The sequence below is a fragment of the Asparagus officinalis genome, chromosome 5 (genome assembly GCF_001876935.1).
Source record: "Asparagus officinalis chromosome 5, Aspof.V1, whole genome shotgun sequence".
In the NCBI taxonomy this organism is placed as follows: Eukaryota; Viridiplantae; Streptophyta; class Magnoliopsida; order Asparagales; family Asparagaceae; genus Asparagus; species Asparagus officinalis.
In genome coordinates this window covers 23,352,049-23,371,647 of record NC_033798.1, presented here as the reverse complement: position 1 = coordinate 23,371,647, position 19,599 = coordinate 23,352,049, and positions in this window count along the sequence as shown.

Below are 19,599 nucleotides of genomic sequence, written 5' to 3'. Positions count from 1 at the left end.
ATGCAACAGTGGATTAGGGATAATACACGTCGTTTAATTCACTTTGAACCAATCATAGAAATGAAGCATCCTAATCCACCCGTTCTTCAAGATATGTGCTATCCCATTAGGAATGCAATCCCCTCTTGCATTAGGCTCCCTGAAACAAAATGAATAAATTTTGAGCTTAGACCGTATTACATAAACATGCTTCCCAAATTCCTTGGAAATGAAACAGAAGATGCATATATTTTTATCTCGGAATTTGAAGAAGTGTGTATTATGATTAAAATGAGAGAATTAACAGAAGATGCGATCAAACTCATATTTATTCCATTTGCTCTTAAAGACAAAGCAAAAAAATGGCTGTATAGCTTACCCGTAAATTCCATCACTACTTGGGAGGAATTTATCACCATTTTTCTTAAGAAATTTTTTCCTATCCATAAAACGGTAAAGCTAAGAAACAACATCATGAATTTTAAAATTGTCCCGGGTGAACCTTTTTGAAAGTATTTTGACCGATTTAAAGATCTTCTCATCCAATGTCCTCATCACAGTTTAGAAAAATGGTGATTGTGCCAAATAATTTATGAGGGATTAGATAACTCTGCAAAAACTTCCTTAGAATCAATGTGCTACGGGGATTTCATGAGGAAAAACGCCGATGAAGCTTAGGAATTTCTAGAGAGTCTATCCGAGAAAACAATGCAATGAGAACATTGTGATGACATGGTTTCATCAGTTCCTCATTCTAAGTCTAGTGGTCTTTCCTTGGAGTTAAACATTGCTTCTGAAGCGAAGATGGCGACAATTCTGCGGATGTTAGAAGCCTTAGAAATTAAGGAACGAGCTCCAGCTCAAATCAATCATGTTTCTGCCCCAGGATGTCATAATTGTCAGTCTCCTACCCACGTTTCAGAGGAATGCCCTCTCCTAGGAAATAACCATGTATTAGAACAGATGAACGCTGCATTCCAGCACCCTAGAAATGATCCATTTTCTCCAACCTACAATCCAGGTTGGAGAAATCATCCCAACTTTGCATGGAATCAAGGAAAAATAAAAATAAAAAGAAATATTTTGGTGTATGCAACAGTGGATTAGGGATAATACACGTCGATTAATTCGCTTTGAACCAATCATAGAAATGGAGCATCCTAATCCACCCGTTCTTCATGATATGTGCTATCCCATTAGGAATGCAATCCCCTCTTGCATTAGGCTCCGTGAAACAAATGGAATAAATTTTAAGCTTAGACCGCATTACATAAACATGCTTCCCAAATTCCTTGGAAATGAAACAGAAGATGCATATATTTTTATCTTGGAATTTGAGGAAGTGTGTATTATGATTAAAATGAGAGAATTAACAGAAGATGCGATCAAACTCAGATTTATTCCATTTGCTCTCAAAGACAAAGCAAAAAAATGATTGTATAGCTTACTCGTAAACTCCATCACTACTTGGGAGGAATTTATCACCGTTTTTCTTAAGAAATTTTTCCCGATCCATAAAACAGTGAAGCTAAGAAACAGCATTATGAATTTTAAAATTGTCCCGGGAGAACCCTTTTGGAAGTATTTTGACCGATTTAAAGATCTTCTCATCCAATGTCCTCATCACGGTTTAGAAAAATGGCTATTGTGTCAAATAATTTATGAATGATTAGATTATTCTGCAAAAACTTCTTTAGAATCAATGTGCCACGGAGATTTTATGAGGAAAAACGCTGATGAAGCTTGGGAGTTCTTAGAGAGTCTTTCTGAAAAAACCATGCAATGGGAACACTGTGATGACCGAGTGTCATCAGTTCCCTAACCCAAGTTTAGTGGTATTTTCTTAGAGTCGAACATTGCATCTGAAGCTAAAATGGCCACAATCATGCGTAGGTTAGAAGCTTTAGAAATTAATGAAAGAGCCCCGGCTCAAATCAATCAAGTTTCAGCCTCAGGATGTCACAACTATCTGTCATCATCTCATATTTCAGAAGAATGTCCTCTCTTAGGAAGTAATCAGCCATTAGGACAGGTCAACGCTACATTCCAGCGTTATGCAAATGATCAATTCTCTCCAACCTACAACCCAGGTTGGAGAAATCACCCAAACTTTGCATGTAATCAGGGAATTCACTCCGGAACTCAAAACTTCAATCCAACTTCAAACCAACACTTTCCGAGGGGGAACACAATTCCTTTAAATTCTCATCCACAATTTCAACAACCCAATCTGCCATATCAAAATCAGTCTCCTCTTCATCAAGCTATAATTTAGACTCCTCACAACCCAGATCAGGATAAACGTCTCAATATCTTGGAAAAGGGTTTGGAAACCATAATTAAGGCCTCCACTCAAACCACGAATATGTTGACTCAAACGTCCAGCACTCTGAATTTCGTTATGCAATCAACCGGACAAATGCTCAACTCCAACACTCAAGCTATAGCTAGATTAGAATCCTAACTTGGTCAACTAGCTAGTGCCGTGAGTGAAAGAGAGAAAGAAAAATTTCCGAGTCAACCTGTGGTCAACCCTAAGGACACAGGATGCAGTTCATCCTATGAAGCTCAAGTGAATGCAATCCATTCACTTCAGTCAGGTAGACAGGTTGATAATCAAGTGAGAACTCCTCCAAGTCAAACTTTTGATCCAGTACAAATTCCTTCTTCTTCTGATGAATCTATTCAACAATCACCCGCCTCAGATGATCAAGAACCTGAACCGAAACCTGAGCCTGCTTTTGATAGGTTTAGACCAGTTGCTCCTTTTCCAGATAGACTCATGCTTAGGAAACACTCCCCTCAAGAGGAGAAGATCCTAGAAACATTCAAGCAGGTTAAGGTCAATATTCCTCTCTTAGATGTAAATGAACAAATTCTATCTTATGCTAAATTTTTAAAAGAATTATGCACTAAGAAGAGGAGAATAAATGTTCCAAAGAAAGTCTTTTTAGCCGTCAATATCAGTAAAATGCTATCAAATCCCATACCTTTGAAACGTAAAGATCCAGGTTCCCCCATCATTTCATGTATCATTGGTAATACTCACATTGATAAGGCGCTTTTAGACTTAGGGACCAGTGTCAATTTGCTTCCATATTCAGTCTACCAGCAATTGGGTCTAGGTGTACTGAACCCAACCAAATGCACATTACAGTTGGCTGATAGATCTATTAAGGTCCCTATGGGTGAGTTAGAGGATGTTCTGATTAAGGTTGGAGATTTTATTTTTCCAGTAGATTTTGCAGTCTTGGAAACACAGCCTGTTTCCAATCCCAAAAGACAGACACCTGTCATCTTAGGACGACCTTTCTTAGCCACTTCTAATGCTCTCATCAACTGTAGAACTGGTCAAATGAAGCTGTCCTTTGGGAATTTGACTGCTGATCTTAACATTTTTAATCCAGGGGACCAGCCAAATAATCAGCCTCTAGAAATAAATTATATTCAGGAAAGTTCAGAAGAAGAAGAAGAGTCTGATTTGACTGATTTGAGTTTTGAGGAAATTTTTGATGAAGAGTTAGAGTTTTTAGAAGAAGCAGATCAGGTCCTTGAGAATAATAAAACTGTGTTAAACATTTGCTGCTTTGAATTAAATTTTGAAGAACTCTTTCTTAATGAACTTAGATTCTTGGAGAATAATCAACAACCAAAATTTCATAACTCTACAGAAGAATTGGTTGTTAGAAAACAAAACTTCATAGTACAAGAGTCCGAGTTTATTAAGAAATACAAAATACATGACACTAATAATACCTACCTTACTTTGTTGCAAGAATTATTGAACACCCCGAAATGCTTAAAATTTCACATTATTGATTATATCATTCTGAATTTATTTAAAATCCGAGGAAGAATTTTTAACAATAAGGTAGGATTCAATGTAGAATACGAGCTCTTCGTGTTGAACACTTCATTCTACATTATTTGTTTTGTTTATTTCAGAATAATAAAAAGAATTTATTCTTCTCTCATTCGAGAGTTTCTTATTCAGTTGAAAAAAAAGAAAAAAAAGAGAAAAAAACAACAAAAAAAGAAGAAGAAGAAAAAAAGAAGAAGAGAATAATAAATTTTTGATTCTATCCTCCACAGACCAAAGGTAATTGCAGATTTTTATCAGCTGATCAAATGTAAGTACTTTACTTCTTATCTGCTTTACTTTATGCATCATAGGGTTTGCATTGAGGAAAATGCAAAATTTAGGTGTGTGGGTGGGAATTAGTTATTTTTTCTCTTTATTTTATATTTTTGTTATTTAGGTGTGGGGGGGGGGAATTAGTTAATTTTTCTCTTTGTTTTACATTTTTTGTTGCATTTTTGTCATTTTTTTCCTTTTCCTAAAAAAATTATAAAAATATCGTCACTTGCCAAATTGATAGAGTTATGTAATAATTGATAAATTTTAAATTTTCTAATCTGTTATTTACTCAAGTTCACCTTTTATGATAACTTTAAATAAATTTCTTAAGAAATGATTTTCAAAGTAGTATACTTCACTTAAGCCTTAACTTAGATTTTTATTTAAAATAATGGAATGTATGCATGCTTAGCTTAGAGTTAAAAATAATTTTTCGAAGTGTCTTGACTTACATATTTTTCAGAATATATATACATATACATTAAAAAAATTACAAAAGAAGAGTGCGAAAAATGGGCACAAAAAAAAAAAGAAAAAAAAAGAAAAAAAAAACTCTTAAATTCAATGTGATTCTATCTTATAAAGCCTAAGTTGACCGAGTAATTAAGCCTAAGGAGTATTTTCATACTTAATGACCTAAGCCCAATTGGGTTGGGATCCATTGGCCCAAAACTTGTTAAATGGTCGCTTAGAAAGCCCATTAAAGTAGAAAAAAACCACCAAGGAAGAAAGAGTTAAAAAAATCTAAGTTAATAATAATAATAAAATAAAATACTAATAAATGTTTTATATATGTATATATGGTCTTGGAAAATATTTTATATCAAGCAACTTGAATATTATTTTAAACAAAGAGTTAGCATGTTCTTTTCAAAACTTTTAAATTAAATTTCTAAGTTTGGCTTGGTTTTGTATTTCTATAATGATAAGATTTTCTAGGAAATATACCTTAGAGTTATATATATAAATGTTTTCTTGAGTAATAACTAGCTTTAATTATCAAGTAAATTTAGTTATTTATTAACTTCTTTAATTTGGCAAGTTGACCGAATTTTGCGGGTATATTCACTACAAACCCTCACGAGACTACAACTCGTCCACTAGGGTAACCTAGGGGTTTAAAGGCTTGTTGTATGCGCTAAATACAACCGCGATTCCTGCGAAAGTGAGTTAGGATTTTCTTTTTCTTTCTTTGCTAGAGGACTAGCAAAAGTTTAGGTGTGGGGGTGTTTTTATATTTGAATTGCAGGTTAATGAAGAATAAATCTCGAACGCCTATCTCTCAACAAAAACTCATTGTTTAAATGAAGAAATGAAGCCATTGGAAAATCAATTTCCAAATTATCCAAAAGCCCAAGCTATGATGAAGGATTAAAGCTCAAGAAATATCAAAGCCCAAAGTCAAATCCAAAATAAAATGCATGAAGAAATTAAGAAGCCCAAAAAGCCCAAAGATGCCAAGAGCCCAACAACAAAGAGGATCTGCGGACAGCAATGGAGAAGAGGCAGGCATCGATGCCTGCATCGATGGGGGCATCGATGCGGGTATCGATGCCCGTATCGATGCCTGCATCGATACCCCTATCGATGCTGGCATCGATACCAACAGAGTCTGTTATGCTTCAATGGCTGAAAATCAATTGTTTTGGATAAGATTTTGATCCAATGGCTCATATTCACTGATGTTTACTATAAATAGGGGTAGAGAGTGAGAGGTTAGAGGTGTGAAAATTTTTGTAACTCCTTTTGGAGAGGATGGCTACTCTTAATTGAGAAGACCTTCCAAATTTGTAACCTTTTGTTACAATTAATAATAATAATTTTTTCACCACTTTAAATATTTCTTCTCTTTGTTGGATGATGAAGATGGAGATGAAGAATTATTTAGAGGTTTGCATTTCTTTTCTTTTTCTCTTTTATTGCTTATTAGTTTAGATTTATTTCTATGCTTGTAGTTAGATTTTATTTTCTTGTTAAATAGCCAAGAGGCTAGAACCCTCTTGCCTTAGATTTATTTCATGCTTATAGAGTAGATTTATTTTTTTGTATTTAATTCTTACAATTTATTTTATAGTTTAGATTTTGTAGTTTATTTTGTAGTTAGATTTTAATTTCTTGCACTATTCACCTTGAGGCTAGAAACCTCTTGGGTTTAGTTTTTCTTTTTGTTTATTTTCATTTTGTTTGATTCGCCTTTAGGCTAGAACCCTCTAGGGAATCATCATTTTCTAAGAAGTGGGTTCAATTTTAGATTACCCATATCTATAATTTAATCCACCATCTTTAATTTTTTGCATTTTCTTTTATTCTTGAATTTTATTTTTCATTCTTGATTTTTTATTTGTTTCTTGATTTTTCCTTCTTGCCTTATTGATCACATTCATTCTTTGTCACATCCACTCTCACTTACATTTTGCGCCTATTTACACACCATCTTCAGTCTCTTAATCTCTTCACAATCACATTCACTCATCACTCATATTTGTCACGCACACAACATAAGAACCGATTTTATATTTTCTCCTACAAAACACCTTCCTCGTGGGATCGATATCTTTATACTATAACTTGACACGGTTGTGCACTTGCAACATTTTTTGGTACATGTTTATGCCGCATCATGTATACATACCTGATGGTGTGGCTCGTTCTTCACCACACTAATTTGATGTCGACACCTAGTACTGTTGATGCCTCTGTTCCTTTTGTCCAGCTGTTAGAAAAGAGCAAGTGGTTTGGGAAGACATTCACTGATGTATAGCGAGAGCTTCAAGTTCGTAAGAGCTGAGAGTTCTTCAGGTGCTTTCCTCGCTTCTCGGTCCGTTATTATGATGTGTTAATTGATAAGGAGAAACCAAGGACCGGTCGGACTTCTCTTGACACTGGTTACTTCCGTTGGTTGGTGAACATCCGTGTTGGATATCTCATCCTTCGGGTGAAGGGTCGTTGCCATAAAGAGCCTTATCTTCCATGTCGTTTCGCTCGCTAGTTAGGTTATGACCAACTATACGTTGGAAACCTGAGCCGGGGTTTGAGGATCGAGGGGGGTCTTATTGACGGCGTCCGAGCATGGCTTTGGACTATGATGGGTTGTACTGAAGCCTATTTCGCTCTTCCTTCATCTAAGTGCAAACCATTGCTTACTTTCCTCAGCTGAAAGTGGCTCCTTTCTATCAACGAGTTTCTAGATTTGAGGAGCCTCTCAGAGTTGGAGGCTGAGCACTTGGTTCATACTACTATCAGGGCTACTCGTAGGGCTGAGCTTCCGAAGAAGCAGGGGAAGAAACCTACCAAACCTTCCCGTTCGAGCAGAGACAAGATGGAGGATGATGAAGAGCTCCTTCCTATTGATGATGAGGATGAAACTTCTGAGGAAGAATTTATAGACATGGATACCGACGGGGAAGAACCTGATGCAGGTCTGTCAGACTCTTTCTTTTCAGAATTAATGGATCTGATATTTTCTCGTTGGCATCAACGCCATACCCTTTCTAGATCTCAACTGGATTTTCAAAAGCCGGAGCGAAATGTCTTATTTACTTATCCTAACAAGATGACTCTGATCACTCCAGGTAGGATGGTTGACGAGCATGAGCCCCTTATTTTCCGTTATGCGAGATCACGGCCCAGCGCCGAGGCTTCTGCACAGGTAGAGATGCGTACTAAATCTACGCATGAGCGACCTGTTGGTTCTATGGTAGCTCATTCTCCTTCAAAGCGGAAGAAGACAGCTCATAAATCGTATATTGGTCAGCGGGCCCACGGAGCAGAGTTACGAGGTACTCCGCCGAAGAAGAAGGTAATGCTCTACTATCTTTACTACTTTAAAATAGTGCTTTTTTTGGATTCCCTAAACCTAATCATGTTCTGTGTTTCAGGAAGCCATGGCGGAGGTGAACTTCCGCATGACTCTGTATTCTCTGATCCTGGCCATTTGGATGGATCGAGCTTTATGCAGTAAATGTGCGATGCCATTCGCGATGAGCCCACGGATGTTGAAGCAAACAGGGATGCTGAGCAGGCTGATAGCGTTGAGCCGAGGATCCCATGCTCAGGTATATCTAACATCGGTAATACACTATTCGAGCAGCAATTAAAGGAGTTAGGCAATTTGGAATTTGTTCCCCCTTTAATCACTTTCGCGCTTCGTTCTCTTTTAGACAAATTGAAGAATATGGGCACCAATATTGGGGCAGAAGAGCCTTCTATCACTACCACAGGTAAATCTAAGTTCCTTTCTCTTCCCCCTCCCTCTTTTTGTATATATCCAGCACTTAAACTCTTATGCAGGTATTGTGCTAGAAAGGTCGGTCGAGGACGAGACTTTTCATGGTATGGATCTTGGGGGATTCACTGAACACATGTATGTCTCAGCATCGAGTTTCTCGGGATCTGACACTAGATTGCTAGTTGAGATGTTGGTGGAGCAGGCCACCAGAGAGGCTGCAGGACCATCCTTCGAGGGTGGTTCATCTGCAGGTATGCATCTATTTTCCGACATTGTAATTGTCTTCATTTGTCTAGACCTCTATTAGACTGATAGGGAATTCTAATGATGGACCAACCACTGGGACTGATACGGCTATGATTTCTGGCATCCCTAGTTTAGCTGAGGGTGATGGATCTGCAGGTATGCATATAATCTCCGTCATCGTCATTTTTTCCTTTTGCCAAAATCTCTATTTGACTAATAAAGAATTGTAATCATAGGACCAACCATCATGACTAATACGACTACGATTCCTAGCACTGCTAGTTTTCCTGATGGTGGTGTCTCTTCTCCAGACCTAACGGGCATTACGGAATTACCTAGTGGGGTTGATATACCGTCGATGACCACGCCTGCCACCATTCCTGAGCCTGCTGAGTTTAGACTGACGGAGCCTAGTACAGGACATCGAACTGAAGGGACCTTTGTTGGTACTGGTACGCTCTTAATTCGCTCTGAATTTCCCCACTATATTCTAGAGTCTCTTACCCCTCTGTACCATTACTTGTAGGGTCTCTGTTGTCTCCATATGAGCGTGTCCTAGCCCTTTTAACCGATCCTGATCCTAGCAGAGACATTTTCCGAGTGGATCTTGGTTATTTCGTCAACTTTTTTGATGGAATGATCGAGAAACTTTTTCATCAGGGATGTTGCTTCGATCAGTTCAAGTGTTCCCTTGCTCGACACATGACGATGATTAGAGAGGAGGGATATCCTGAGCTAGCTGATTCTCTCACTGCTAACTTTGTGGTTCTGGAGTGTGAATTCCGAGAGTTCGAAGAGCTGAAGGCTAGTGGGGCTTCTTCCTTCGTATCTTCTCAGTTGGAGCATAGAGTGACACAATGGCGTGACCTTAGATCTTCTATCGGTAGCGAGCTTTAGTCGCATGAGAGTTCTATCGCGCAGATGATGACTATTCTTGTGAGGAAGGATACGGATAGAGCTGAGTTACTCAGTTCTTTAGACTCCAACCGCGAGGAGGTAGCCAGGTTAAAGAAGGTCTTGAAGTACGCTGAGGAGTCTGGTGCTCTCATTGTAGATGAGCTGGCTAGTTTAGAGAGCTCTCGCGGACAGATACTTAAGAGACTAGCATCTACGCAGGAGAGATTGATGAAGCTAAAAGGTGAAGCCACAAAGATCTTGAGCAGTTCTGAAGATTCTGTCCGAGTAATCTGTAGGCTGAGCTTGAGCAGGGTTATGTAGATAGGCTCTCTAGGTTGGAACTTCACATTCTCGGTCGCCGATTGCGTTCGGGCCGATGAGCTTTATCATTGTATGCTTTGACTCGATCTATTAGTAAAGACCCAATATTTGATTTAGTATACTCATCTTTTGTTGATTGTGAACCCAGTGGACACAATGCTTATAGGATTTTTGGCAAATCCTCAGCCATCAACGAATTTGATATACCTTTACCGATTACCATTTGAATCAGGCTAGCATGCGGATTATATAAGTCCGTTCCGTATATAACGTTGTGCTAGAAGAATTAATTCTTTTAGTGCTACGATGTGGAATACGTAGACTTTGTCTTTGTCACGGGAATAGACTACCCGGCAACGCGTGTTAGGCGCTGACTCATCCTTACTTAGGATTCAGGATAAAAGTCACCGGACTTACATTCCGGTGTCTTTTCATTCGGTGAAAGACTAAACCGACAATGTGTGTTAGACGTAGACTTAGGATTTTTTGGCAAATCCTCAGCCTTCAACGGATTTGATGTACCTTTACCGACTACTGTTTGAATCGGGCTAGCATGTGAATTATTAAAAACCCGCTTCACATGTGACGTTGTGCTAGAAGAATTAATTCTTTTAGTACTACGATGTGGAATACGTAGACTTTGTCTTTGTTATGGGAATAGACTACCCGACAACGCGTGTTAGGCGCTGACTCATCCTTACTTAGGATTCAGGATAAAAGTCCCCATACTTGCATTCTGGTATCTTTTCTTTCGATGAAAGACTAAACCGGCAACATGTGTTAGATGCAGACTTAAGATTTTTGGTAAATCCTCAGCCTTCAACGGATTTGACGTGCCTTTACCGATTACCGTTTGAATCGGGCTAGCATACGGATTGTATAAGTCCGTTCCGTACGTAACGTTGTGCTAAAAGAATGAATTCTCTTAGGCTCGATGCTATGATATTAAATATATAGACTTTGTCTTTGTCACGAGAATAGACTACCCGGCAACGCGTGTTAGGCGCTGACTCATCCTTACTTAGGATTCAGGATAAAAGTCCCTTAGGCGCTGACTCATCCTTACTTAGGATTCAGGATAAAAGTCCCCAGACTTGTATTCTGGTGTCTTTTCTTTCGGTGAAAGACTAAACCGGCAGCATGTGTTAGATGCAGACTTATCTCTATTTTAGGGTTTGAGATAAAATCCCCCTGTGCATGAAGTGCGCAGATTTAAAGTTGAGAAATGTGTCTTTTCTTAAGGGTAAAGACAAATCCGGAACGGGAGAGGAAGAATTTTATATTCTATCTTCTAAAACTGAAGAGGAAGAATTTTATATTCTATCTCTAGTTGCAGGGGAAACTCAAGGTGGGATCTCCACTTTAAGAATCCGAAAAGATGAAACTAAGAGTGGGATCTCCACTCCGAGAATCGGGGAGATTTAAGCAACCCTAACTTTTATAGGATTGGTTGGTTAAACTGAAAAGAACTCTTCGTTTATCGAAGCAAAATTTGAACCTCGATCCTACCTTTTATAGGTTTGGCCGAGTGGGTTGGAGACAATCCTAACTTTTATAGGTTTGATTGTTCAATTGAAAATGGACCTTTCATTCATGGAAGGAATCGAGAGGGGATTCTGGCTTTGGCCCTAACTTTTATAGGTTTGACCAAGAAAGCAGTGGGAGTGGAACACAAATAGTAGTGGAAATTCCGATTTGTACTAGCCACTCGATGGAGGGTTTCGATGTCAAGTGATCAGTACTTAACACACAAAGTTTGAAATTGCCCAAGATTGGCGGAGAGGGTGTCGTGTTAGTGTTTTAACAACACAAGTGTTAAATGCACAAACACGGCGATGGTTTGAATGGATTTAACCGATAAGAATTTTGATGGACTCACCGTCAATTGACTTGATCAGTGAGGGATTTGTGGTGAAAGATTATGAATTGTCAAACACTAGTGGGGGTTTCTGTTGACCCTGTAGTTTTGATGATGATTTGGCAAACAATTTATTACTAATAAGAATAATTTATTACTAATAAGTTTTCTAGTGTTTTTGTGTTTATGGTTTCTTTTCAGGTATTTCAACACAAGTCAGTCAAGCGTTAAAGATTCAAGTTCAATTGTGTGGTTTTACCTAGGTATGACGTTTTCTATCATATAAATGATTTTTCTTCAAACGTTGTTACAATAACTTTTATCTCGTGTTTACAGCTCTTTCACACTCCTTTATATACATATATATATATATATATATATATATATATGTTTACAAGCTCTATGTCAATTTTCATGTTCACGAAAAACAGGTATTTTGAACACTTTTCAAAAACAGGGAGTTTTCACAAACAAAAATTGATTTTCCAAAAATTCCTTTTCAAACATGTTTATTTCTTCATTTAGAAACTTTCCCCAAAGTTTCATTATCTTTGGATTTAATTTGATATTTTTTATGGATTTTTTAACCAGCCCTAAAACCTGGAAAAGTGCATATATCAGATTTCGGTCGACCGGTACGGTCGACCGACAGTTGTTATTTTTCTGAGAAAATTTCCAGAGAGTTTTACGGTCGACCGAAATTTTCGTCGGTCGACCACCAGCTTTAAAACTCCGTTCTCTGGGTTTTTGAACTAAGCGGTCGACCAGACCGGTCGACCGCCGAGTAGTCAGATGTGTATAACGACTAGTTTTTCAAATTAGTTTTTTGGTCTTTTTGCCTTCTTTTAGCTGTTGTATTGGGGTGCTATATATACCCCATTGCTGCTCTTCCTCTCAAGTACTAAGAAATCCAAGTTTGTTGTTTAACAAGATATTAATCGTGTTTAAGAGCTGTTTAAGAGTTGTTTCATTGATCAGTTTTCAAGAGAAGTTTTTCTACAACAAGAAGAGGCTTTCAAATTCTATTGAGATCATCATTTCTTCAGCTCTTCTTGTTCATTGAGAAGTTTTCTAAACTCTTTCCTATATAGCTTATTATTTCACTTTCATTTGATTAGCTATATTTTATTGAGTTATAGTTATTGAGTTTCATTCACTATTATCACACACACTTATTGAGCTTAATATTTTCATATTATATTTTGTGGGTTGTGGGGTGTGATTTAGTGAGTGTGAGCTTCATTGAGTTCTCACTTGTTAATTGAGAACGAATCATTGTATTTAACTTTTATTTGTGAGAATCACTTGTAATACACTTGTACACCGAGAGAAGTGTGAGGAGAGAGAGACGGGGTCAAATCCAATAGGAGTGGCGTCGATTGACGAACCTAGGGAGAGGTTGTAATCGAGTACTTGAGGAGGAGGACACGGGCTAGATTCCTACACTTAGTGTGTAAAGTGTGATTGTTGAGTGATTGTGTAGTGTGAGAGTTTTCGGTGAACTTGTAAACCGAGTGTGTAGAAGTCCCGGCTTCCAAACCGGATTGTGATAGTGGATATCTCCTCGAGGTGAGGAGCGGGGACGTAGGTCGTGGGGACCGAACCTCGTAAACATATCGTTTTGTTTGTGATTGCATTGGCGTTTCTTATTATTCTTATTGTTCTTATTGTTCATATCTATCTCTTGCAAGAACATATTGATCTATATAATTTTAATTAGGATTTTATTGGGATTAGATTAGCATAAGACCCTAATCACCCCCCCCCCTCTAGGGTCTAACAATTGGTATCAGAGCTTGGTGCTCTTTGATTTAAGGACTAACCGCCTTGAGTTAAAGATCCAAGTTATTGTTTTGTGCTAATCTAATTTTGATTACATTGTGCTTCTTGCATTTCATCTCTATGGATATGAATGATTCATCTTGCTTAGGATATGCTATTAATATTGCTCCTCGTTTGGATATTTTTCCCTATGCTCAATGGCGTATTAGATTCAAACTTTTCGTTCAATCTAATCAATTTGATTTATGGGAAATTATTGAGGATGCCTATGTTGTTCCCACTTTGGAAAAATCAAAATGGTGTGAAAATGACAAAAGGTTGTTTAACATGAATAAGCTTTTGTTAGAATATTTGATTAGCGCTTTTCACTCATCATTTTCTAACAAATTTGCTAATTTTGATAGTGCTCACGCTTTATGGAAATTTATTGAAGCACATGAAGGGAAATTGGAGGCTATTCAACAAGCGTTGGAAAATCCCGCTTTGAGTTCTAAGGAAGCCTCATCTCCATGTACAATACCACTAGGTGATAACCCTAGTGAGGTATGCGATAACGATGATATAATTACTTTTGATGAACTTGCTCTTGAGTTTGAAAAATTACACAATTGCTATATTGATGTAAAGAGTAAGTATGTTAATATGAAATCCATTCATGAAACACTAGCTACTAAGTTTAATTTTATTGCAAATGAAAATATAATTCTTAAAGAATGCAATGAAAATTTGAAAATTGAAAATGCTAGTTTGCTTCATGAAAAACGTAATGCTATGTTAGAAGTAGATAAGTTGAAATCTGTGATGAGTAATCTTGTTTATGATAAGTTGAAATCTATGATGAGTAATCTTGTTTATCCTACTTCTAGTAGCAATGCTTGTATGCACAATGATGAGTTGAATCTAATGAGAAAACGTATATCTACTTTAGATTCAACACTAAACACTTGTATTGCTAATAATAAAAAGCTTATGGACTTATGTGCAAAGTTCAATGTTAATTCTTCTAAGAAACCTATTCACTATGCACATATGTATGACAAAATTCACAAATGTTCTATTTGCAGTCTTAAAGGCCATTTAGCTCGATTTTGTCATAATGCACCAAAAATTGACAAGCCTAAACATGATTGTGCATCCCATCAAGCTTCTTCATCACATACACATGTACACACACATAGTGTAAATCATAAACATGCTCATGTGTATAAATGTAATTATTGTGGTCGTTTCGGTTATTTGGCCATGTTTTGTTTCGATTTGAAAAGAAATTTTCGTTTGCAAAATAATTACAAAGAAAAATCTATTTTTGCAAATGAACCACGTGCATTCCATTTCGGTCAACGTAAACCATTCAAACCTCTACATTGCACAAATTGCAATCGTATGGGTCACGTTTACAATTTTTGCTTTGATCGTATCGGTGCACAAAATACGCCCAAACGGGTTCATAACCCTAGGGCCTTGGATTTAAATGCTAGGGGTCATGTCCCAAGTTCTAGTGGTACCAAAATGATTTGGGTACCAAAAAGACTTTTATAGTATTTTTTTTGGTTTGCTTTGTTTTTATTTTTGAATAATTGATTTTTGAGCTTTTAATAACAAATTATACTCTTTATACTAAAATAAATTATTTATATGCTTTTATAATTAAAAACACTTATATATATCTTATAAAACTTCTGGTGTTTTATAAAACATTTTTTCCAAAAAAATCAAAATCAAAAATTCTCTCAAAACAATTTTTTCTTTACCTGTTCTTTACCTTTCTCGCGGTCGCCCGACCCGGTCGACCGACGATCCCTTTGTAATCGATTCGGTCGACCGAGTCGGTCGACCGAAATGAAATTTCTGCAGCACTTAAAACTTTTCATCGGGTTTCGGTTTTGTTATTGGGTATCTGTTTTAAACCCGAACTCTACATCACCATTGAATCTTCATCTCCTCAATCCCAGTCGTTATTCCCTCTCTCATAACACCCGACCTCTCTTCTTCCTCCCATTTTTGAAATCGCAACATCTAGGGTTAGAAGTTCGGTCGGTCGCCCGTTTTGTTCAACCGCTGTTCCTCATTGTCGAGTTTCATCAGAATTTGTGGGTAAATTCTTCCCCTATCTCTTGATTTCTGCATTCTTAAGTTTATATTCTTAATCTAGGGTTTCTTTTTAGGGCAGTTGTTTAAAATTGCTCTAAATTTCTTTTCACAGGGATTTTTTCATATAATATCTCATATCTAATCATATTCCTAATCTATCATGCCTCCCAAGCCCTCCAAAAAGAGATCTAAACCCGAAACTAGTTCCTCTTCTATAAAAGCGTCACATTATGAGGATTATCTACTTTTTAAATCTCTTGTTAGGAAATATAGGGAACTGTGTAAATTGAAAATTCTCCCAACTAGGTATATCAAATATCCTGAGCTATTATGTATGACACTCAGTCTATCCTTCATAATGTTGTGTTAGATAGATTGCTAGATGAGGTATATAAAGTTCCTTTCTATCCTTTTTTAGTTTATCTATTTTATGCAAATCTGTCCACATCATCCTCTGCTGATGGTAGTTTGACCATTACCTCATCAATTAAAAATGTTGCAATAACCTTTTCTGCCAACGAACTTGCGGGGATTCTTGAAATCCCAACAGGTGACGTTGATCTCATGTCCATTGAGCTTAGTGATCCTGCTGTCAACCAACTAATGTTTAAACTCGGATTCTCTTATCCTATGAACAACAATTCACTTAATCCTATTGCCAAACCCATTGCTAGAATTGTTGCTCAAAATTTGATTCCTAAGACCGGTAGTTTTGATCACTTTGCTTCTGATAAGATTAATGCTGTTTATGTCATTTTTGCCAAAATCAAAGTAGATTGGGCAACTGTCTTTATCAATAACATGTCATCAAAGCATACCAAGTTTCTATCTTTTGGCTCCTTTCTCACCCTCATCTTTCACCACTTCAATGTTGACCTCACAAATGAAACCAAGATTGAATCTAAGAGAGATTTCTTTGATAAGGTTTCCCTTTCTAGAATGCAGATGTCCATTGACTCCACTCCTTCATCATCTTCTCGCTCCCGTTCTAGAGCCTCTACCTCTTCCACTTCTGATATTTGTGACCGTCTGGATCGCCTTGAGACTCAGTACTCAAGTGTTCAGAAGCAAGTCTCATCTATTCAGAGGGATGTTAGGACTATTCTTTCCTATCAACGTCAGTCTCTCGGGATTCCGGATCCCTCTTCTACCTCTGAGTCTGATTCTGAGGAGGCCCCTGCTGAAGGATCAGGATTTTCTGATGACGATGGTGATGGTGGTGATGATGATGGTGATGATGATGAGTGATCTTGCTGTTTATTGGAGTTTGTTTTTTTTTGTGATCTCTATGTTGATGGTGCTGTTTCATTTTGAGTTAGAAAACTTGACATTTATGTTTTTTTGTTTGAGTGTAATAACTCTATATCAGTATGGTTTTGTGTGACTTTTCATGTATGATTTGCTATCTTATGGACGAATCTATGTCTATGCAAAACTATGTTGTTTCTAATGCTTATGTGATGTTTTGTGACTTATTGTGTTTAGTTCATTTCTTCTATGATTAATGATCAATGCATAGTTGAAACAATATTCATGTTTTGGTGTGTGGAAAATAAGTTGCTTTTAATGAGTTCTTTGTTTTATGTAATGCTTATGATTGTTTAGTGTGCTTAGCTCCTTTACATACTCTTTAGTGTCATTTATTCTATTTGACAGGGGGAGCTTTTGACATTCACTTCTTTATTTTTCTTATCTATGCTTATAAGCAGGGGGAGCATTGCTCCTATCTTTCATTTTTTTTCCTTTTTGATGTTGTCAAAGGGGGAGAAAAATCCACATATAGTTCATATAGATCATACACTTACTCTCCATATATGGTTAATGTGCTCTTTCTTTGTTTATGAGGTCATTCATATATGATTTGGCTTATATGTGGGATTATCAGTTTATATTCCATATTAAATTGTTTACCATCATCAAAAAGGGGGAGATTGTTGACCCTGTAGTTTTGATGATGATTTGGCAAACAATTTATTACTAATAAGAATAATTTATTACTAATAAGTTTTCTAGTGTTTTTGTGTTTATGGTTTCTTTTCAGGTATTTCAACACAAGTCAGTCAAGCGTTAAAGATTCAAGTTCAATTGTGTGGTTTTACCTAGGTATATTGTTCAGTTTACTTACATATATTGTATGATTATATCTAAGCTCAATATATGTACACTTAACACGTTTTTTTTGTCGTTTTCTATCATATAAATGATTTTTCATCAAACGTTGTTACAATAACTTTTACCTCGTGTTTACAGCTCTTTCATACTTCATTATATACATATAATATATGCACAACATATATATACATGTTTACAAGCTCTATGTCAATTTTCATGTTCGCGAAATACAGGTATTTTGAACACTTTTCAAAAACAGGGAGTTTTCACAAAAAAAATTGATTTTCTAAAAATTCCTTTTCAAACATGTTTATTTCATCATTTAGAAACTTTCCCCAAAGTTTCATTATCTTTGGATTTAATTTGATATTTTTTTATGTATTTTTTAACCAGCCCCAAAACCTGGAAAAGTGCATATATCAGATTTCGGTCGACCGGTACGGTCGACCGACAATTGTTCTTTTTCTGAGAAAATTTCCAGAGAGTTTTCCGGTCGACCAAATTTTTCGTCGGTCGACCACCAGCTTTAAAACTCCGTTCTCTGGGTTTTTGAACTAAGCGGTCGTCCGGACCGGTCGACCGCCGAGTTGTCAGATGTGTATAACGACTAGTTTTTCAAATTGGTTTTTTGGTCTTTTTTCCTTCTTTTAGCTGTTGTATTGGGGTGCTATACATATCCCATTGCTGCTCTTCCTCTCAAGTACTAAGAAATCCAAGTTTGTTGTTTAACAAGATATTAATCGTGTTTAAGAGCTGTTTAAGAGTTGTTTCATTGATCAGTTTTCAAGAGAAGTTTTTCTACAACAAGAAGAGGCTTTCAAATTCTATTGAGATCATCATTTCTTCAGCTCTTCTTGTTCATTGAGAAGTTTTCTAAACTCTTTCCTATATAGCTTATTATTTCACTTTCATTTGATTAGCTATATTTTATTGAGTTATAGTTATTGAGTTTCATTCACTATTATCACACACACTTATTGAACTTAATATTTTTATATTATATTTTGTGGGTTGTGGGGTGTGATTTAGTGAGTGTGAGCTTCATTGAGTTCTCACTTGTTAATTGAGAACAATTTGTGGGTTGTGGGGTGTGATTTAGTGAGTGTGAGCTTCATTGAGTTCTCACTTGTTAATTGAGAACAAATCATTGTATTTAACTTTTATTTGTGAGAATCACTTGTAATACACTTGTACACCGAGAGAAGTGTGAGGAGAGAGAGACGGGGTCTAATCCAATAGGAGTGGCGTCGATTGACAAACCTGGGGAGATGTATTAATCAAGCACTTGAGGAGGAGGACACGGGCTAGATTCCTACACTTAGTGTGTAAAGTGTGATTGTTGAGTGATTGTGTAGTGTGAGAGTTTTCGGTGAACTTGTAAACCGAGTGTGTAGAAGTTCCGGCTTCCAAACCGGATTGTGATAGTGGATATCTCCTCGAGGTGAGGAGCGGGGACGTAGGTCGTGGGGACCGAACCTCGTGAACATATCGTGTGTTTGTGTTTTGCTTGTCTCATATTTTATTTGTGCATATTCTTATTAGTCTTATTGTTCTTATTGTTCATATCTATCTCTTGCAAGAACATATTGATCTATATAATTTTAATTAGGATTTTATTGGGATTAGATTAGCATAAGACCCTAATCACCCCCCCTCTAGGGTCTAACAGTTTCGTGAGGGGAGATTGATTTATCAAAGTGATCAAATCTCGTCTCAACAAAACCATTCACAAAAGTTGATGAATTTTATCTTGAAAATGAGATGCATTCTATCATTGAGGACATTCAGAGTCCAAATGGGGATTTCTTGCTTATCCCTTTTGTAACTACCGGGTTATCCCTAAGAATACCCCACATAGTATTCTTCCGGGAACTTTCTGTTACATGGGTTATCCCAAACGTACTAAGGGTAATACTTTTTTAGGAACTTCCCGTTTATCGGCATCAT